Raw genomic sequence first — 6,000 nt, forward strand, 5'->3', positions numbered from 1 at the left:
AGGTTTTTGTACAGAGTATCGGTATTGGATCAGTATCGTCGATACCACTCTGAATTTTACTTGGTATCGGATCGGAAAGGAAATCAGTGGTATTGCACATCACTATTGGAGAGCAGGATGGATGGAAGTGCTGGCCGGAATGGGTTAGCCCTTTAGCCTAGCACTAGTGTTGGTGCGCTTCCCTCGCTGTTGTTTACATTTGCAGTGCTTGCGTTTCGGCCAGCTGAGCCTCGCTGCCTCGGTGGGGGTTGGGGAGTTAGCAGACGCAGGCTCCGTAGCTCTGTCAGCAGATTTGTCGGGGAAATTGTGCTGTTTTTCCTGATTTTGTCTGCATGTTGTGGGTGGTCTGCATCATAACTCGTTCATGAAACAAAAACAAAACAATACACCATAAAAAGGACTCTGAATTAGCCAGAGCACTATCAGCTGCTGCCTGCTCGTGGTGCCGCCGGAAGTATAGGGATAGGGAGGGCTTAGGCCCGTCAGTCTATTCATACCAGCTGTCCCCTATGCTATGCTCTTTTCACAGTAAGACATCTATAGAGACTGAATAGTCTTAAGATGCCACAAGAAAAAGGTTAAACATTATGTACTGACGAGACACAAGTTCTGCACAAGAAAAAACATAATGATGAGCAAATAATTTCTCTGAGGCTAGTTCTGCTGGAATGTTAAAGGGGAGTTTTTTTCCCCACTGTTGGCAAATTCTTTCTCACAGAGGTTCATCTGATTTTTGGGGTTTTCTCTGTTTCCTTGGTATTGTTGCAGGGCCCTTACCTTACTATATAAAGCACCAGGAGGCAACTGCTGTTGACTGCGTTCTAAGTCTTTTTTTTTAATATGTATTATTCTTTTGTAACTATATTTAAATGTTTTCTCTTGACTCTGCACTTAATTTCACTTAATAATAAAGATATTCAGATTCTGATTGTGACTATATAAATAAAATTGAATTGAACTGGCCACAAGATGGCAGTAATGAAAAGGATGAATGCACATGAGGAGCTTTATGACAGCACTGTCTGACATGAAAGTAGAGAGATGGCTTTATTATGGCGCGTTTTTATTTATATATTTTTAGATTTGACTTGTTCTGACTGAATGCCACTGTTAAACAGGCAAACATGACTTTCAAAAATTCAGAATCATCAAGACAGAGAACTGCTGCTATGTAGCACAGATCACCTCTTTCTGTCAGGGTCTTGGGCTTTGCACATTTAAATTCTTCTTTATTATTTAATAGTCCATTTGGTTCTTGCTTTGATTGCTTATTCTTGATTGACACTTGCCTAAGTATGTTGAGTCTTAGTTCTTTGTTTCAGTTAATGCTTATTTCAGTTAGTATTAGTATCTGAGCCTTTCCCTTCTGTGTCAACTTCATTTGTTCAGTCTGTGTTTTGTAACTTTGTTTATATTGGTAGTGCATATTATTGTATTAGTTCTACTTTTTGTTGCCTCATGTGTGGTTACTTTCAGCTGTGTTTCATTTGCCTGATTTTCTCTTGTATTTATTGTCTCTGTCATATGTCGAGAAACATGCTGCTGTATATTTCCTACTGTTTCTGGTCATGGTGTAACTACTCATCATGGCTCCTGGGTTTTGCTTTCTGTTTTTGGTCTGTATTTTCTTTTCATCATTCCTGCATTAGACGCTTATCCTCTGTGTTTTCCATTTGGGGCTTGTAAATATGCAACCAGAAACCACTTTCTACCAGAGTGTGGTGCTGTCACTTAGTGTTTGCCCTCTCTGCAGTATGACTTCCTGTTCCTGCTACAACACACAATAGTGTTTTGTGTAGCTTATCGGTGTACCTTTTTAATTCCAAACTTTTAGATAACAAATTTTTCAATTTCAGTTAATGTTCACAAAGCACACTCTTTGTTGAATCCTGCTGATTATATTTGCTAGCACCCTAACCTTGTATGTGAGGAGCAGGATTTTGAATTCTGGATTTAACAGGAAGCCAATGAAGGGAAGCCAAAACAGGAGAAATCTGCTCTCTCTTTCTAGTCCCTGTCAGGACTCTTGCTGCAGCATTTTGGATTAACTGAAGGCTTTTCAAGGAGTTTTTAGGACTTCCTGATAATAATGAATTACAGTCGTCCAGCCTGGAAGTAATAAATGCATGAACTAGTTTTTCAGCGTCACTCTGAGACAGGATATTTCTAACTTTAGAGATGTTGCACAAATGGAAGAAAGCAGTCTTACACACACACACACACACACACACACACACACACACACACACACACATATATATATATATATATATATATATATATATATATATATATATATATATATATATTTATATAGAATTGTACAAGATCAATGGGACCCTAAGAGCCTTCATCAGGAACTCAATGGGGATGTGGCATACAACACTAGAGGCCAACTCCAAGCCCATAGCACAAGTCACCATCAAGTGCGGGATCTACCAAGGAGATGCTCTGTCCCCACTGCTGTTCTGCATAGGCCTGAACCCCCTCAGTGAGATCATTAACAAGACTGGCTACGGATACCGACTACGGAACGAAGCAACAACAACAACAACAATCTTTATTTATAGAGCACATTTAAAAGCCTTGGGCATACCAAAGTGCTTTACATAAAACAATAAAAAATAAAACAGTTCACACATTAACATCAAATACATAAAGGTAACGAATTATGTTCACAGATAAAAGCCACCAATAATGGAAAGATAGCAGAGAATTTAATACAATAGGTCAATAGGTCACTGCAAGCAAGCCAGCATTTAACTGGTAGAAAAGGCAAGTTTAAAAAGATGTTTTTAGCTGTGATTTAAAAGAATGAATAGAATCAGACGCCCGGATGCCAATCGGGAGATTGTTCCACAGCTCTGGTGCAACTAGAGCAAACGATCGATCACCTCTAGATTTCAGTCTAGATCTGGGCTGAACCAGCAGTAACTGTGAGGATGACCTTAACGCCCTAGCAGGAGCATATGGGTTTAAAAGTTCCTTAAGATAGCTTGGTGCAGTGTTATTGGTAATTTTAAAAGTAAACAACAAAATTTTAAATTGGATACGTTATTTGACAGGCAACCAGTGCAGATCAGCGAGGACAGGAGTAATGTGGGCAAACTTCTTGGTTTTAGTTAGAATGCGTGCTGCAGCATTCTGAACTGTCTGTAATCTATGTAAAAGGGAAGAGTGGAGACCACAGTAAAGTGAATTACAATAATCTAGCCTTGACGTTACAAAGGCGTGGATGAGCTTTTCTAGGTCTTTATACGGGATATAGTGCCTGGCCTTAGAAATAAGGCGAGGCTGGTAAAAACTAGATCTGACAACAGCAGACACTTGTTTATCAAGTGTAAATGAGCTGTCAAATAAGACACCCAGATTCCTGACAGTGTCAGAGAAAGAACTAGTGAGAAAACCAAAGGCATCCCGAAGTTTGGCACGAAGGGCATTACTACCAAAAATCATAATTTCGGTTTTCTTATCATTAAGGATAAGAGTATTTGCCAAAAGCCATTTCTTGACCTCACACATGCATTCTCGGAAGCTATTCAAAGACAGAGCAAGATCATCGTTTAACTCAAAATAGATCTGGATATCATCCGCATAATAGTGAAAAGCAATGTGGTATTTCTCAAAGATAGCACTTAAAGGAAGCATGTACAATGAGAAAAGGGTAGGGCCTAACACAGATCCCTGGGGGACACCACAGCAAACAGGTACAGCCGAAGAAGAGGATGTGGCCAGATGTACCGAAGAGAGCCGATTGGAGAGGTAGGATTTAAACCAATCCAAGGCAGCGCCCTTGATGCCTACAGTGTGCTCTAGTCTCGCCAATAGGATGTTATGGTCAACCATGTCAAATGCCGATGAAAGATCCAATAGCACTAGGACAGAGGGGCGTCCATTGTCAGCCATTAGTAAAAGATCATTGAAGACACGAAGCAGCGCTGATTCAGTGCTGTGATGTTGTTTGAAGGCCGATTGAAATTTATCATTTATATTATTCTCATCCAGGTAGGTCTGCAGTTGAAGCAGAACCACCTTCTCAAGAATTTTAGCCAGAAAGGGAAGCTTAGAAATCGGCCTATAGTTGGCAAAATCACTATGATCAAGGTTCCTTTTTTTTAGAACAGGTTGAATTATAGCATGTTTGAGAGCTGAAGGTACATAGCCGGACAGCAAGGAGGAGTTCAATATGGACAATAAACAAGGTCCAATTGCATTAAAACAATCCTTGACTATACGGGATGGGAGAACATCATGTACAAAATTAGTATTGTTCAGTTTATCAATTAGACGCTTCAGAGTAGTGAGTGAAACGGGTTCAAATTGATAAAGAGTAGCAGAACAATCAGGAATAGACATACTATCAGTCACCAAAGGAAGAGTAGATTTAAGAGATAAAACTTTATCTAAAAAATAGTTTGAAATTTTTTCACAAAGACCCAGGGAGCACGGCAGTGGCATAGAGGGGCAGGGGTTCACCACAGAGTTAAAAATTTTAAATAGAATTCGAGGATTATCACCATTAGTGGTAATAATTTTAGAGAGAAAAGCCGCTTTGGCCATTCTGGCAGCAGTTTGGAACTTTGAGCGGCTAATACGTAAAATATCATATGATGACTGGAGTCTATCATTCCTCCACTTCCTCTCATCCCGCCGACAAATACGTCGTAAAGCACGAACAGAATCATTTAACCAACATTGTGAGTAAGTTCTGGGGCGTTTCATTTTGATAGGTGCAACAATGTTAAGAATCGAGGAACAAGTAGTTAAAAGAGTATTAGTAAAATTCTCAAGCGTGTGTGGAGTAAAACAATCCAGCATAATAAATGGGGAGTTCACAAAAGACGTAGAAAAGTTGACCACAGTATCAGCATTAATAGTACGCGTAGGGTAAAGAGGAGCCTCTAAGTATTGTCCAGTGTTGCCCAGGTCAACATCGAAGATAACCGGGGAATGATCAGAAAGTCCAGTATTTCTAATTTCCTTAATGCAAATATCCACATTAAATGAAAAAACCAAATCAAGGGTGTGGCCTTTAACATGGGTAGGCTCATTCACCCACTGAATAAGATTAAAAGAGTCAGTCAGTGCAAGAAAATCTTTAGCCAATTGGTCATCCATACAGCAGACATGAATGTTAAAATCACCAGAAATAATAACAGAACCATATTTAAAAAGAATGGATCCCAAAAAGTCAGCAAATTCAGAGATAAACATCTTATGGTATTTAGGCGGACGATAAGCCACAACACACAGAGTAGTCCGAGAGCCAGTCAATTCCAATAGCTGAGCTTCAAAGCTGGAATAGGTTGGGGAGGGTAGCAGCCGTGCTTCATGTTTATTTTTAAAAACCGAGGCTAAGCCACCACCTCTACCATTAAGCCTAGGTGAGCTAAAGAAGGCACAGTCAGGAGGGAGAAGCTCAGAGAAGGGGATGAACTCACCCGGAGAAGTCCATGTCTCCGTCAGGAATAGAACATCCAGTCCCGTGGTGAGAAAAAAGTCATTAAGGAGGAAGGCCTTATTTGAAAGAGACCTAACATTAAATAAGGCCATCCGAGTCCGAGGAGCCAAGTCCTTAGTAGTAGCCCGTCGCAAGGTGCTAAGGTTGTTGTGTTGAACACCACGGCCAGGCGGTGTTATCCAAGATCGAGCAGAGTGGTAAGCCACTGGGCAGGCAGAGTAGGTTTGAAGGCCGACGGAGCATATCCAACGGTGGGTTAGCAATCTAGCCGCAAAGCGGCTACTGAGATAGTGGATGAAACGAGATAGCTCACGGCTTGTAGCAGGGTAATCCGTAGCCATGGCTCTGATATAAGCCTTGAAGCGGACACGGACACCACTCCTTCTACCCCGTTTCCTGAGACGTTTCCTGCGGAGCATGGGAAGAGGTAAGTAGGTCACATTGGTGGGGGAGACAGGCATCAGGGGGATAGCGGTACCCGCGGTCCCAAGGCTGTCCAGACGTTGAGAACAGGAAAACCGAAGATTCAGGAGCGTGTC

Source organism: Aulonocara sp. 'chitande type north' Nkhata Bay, linkage group LG10 (assembly GCF_057382095.1).
Source record: "Aulonocara sp. 'chitande type north' Nkhata Bay isolate Kocher_YH1m ecotype deep benthic linkage group LG10, A_spYH_male_GT1.1, whole genome shotgun sequence".
NCBI lineage: Eukaryota > Metazoa > Chordata > Actinopteri > Cichliformes > Cichlidae > Aulonocara > Aulonocara sp. 'chitande type north' Nkhata Bay.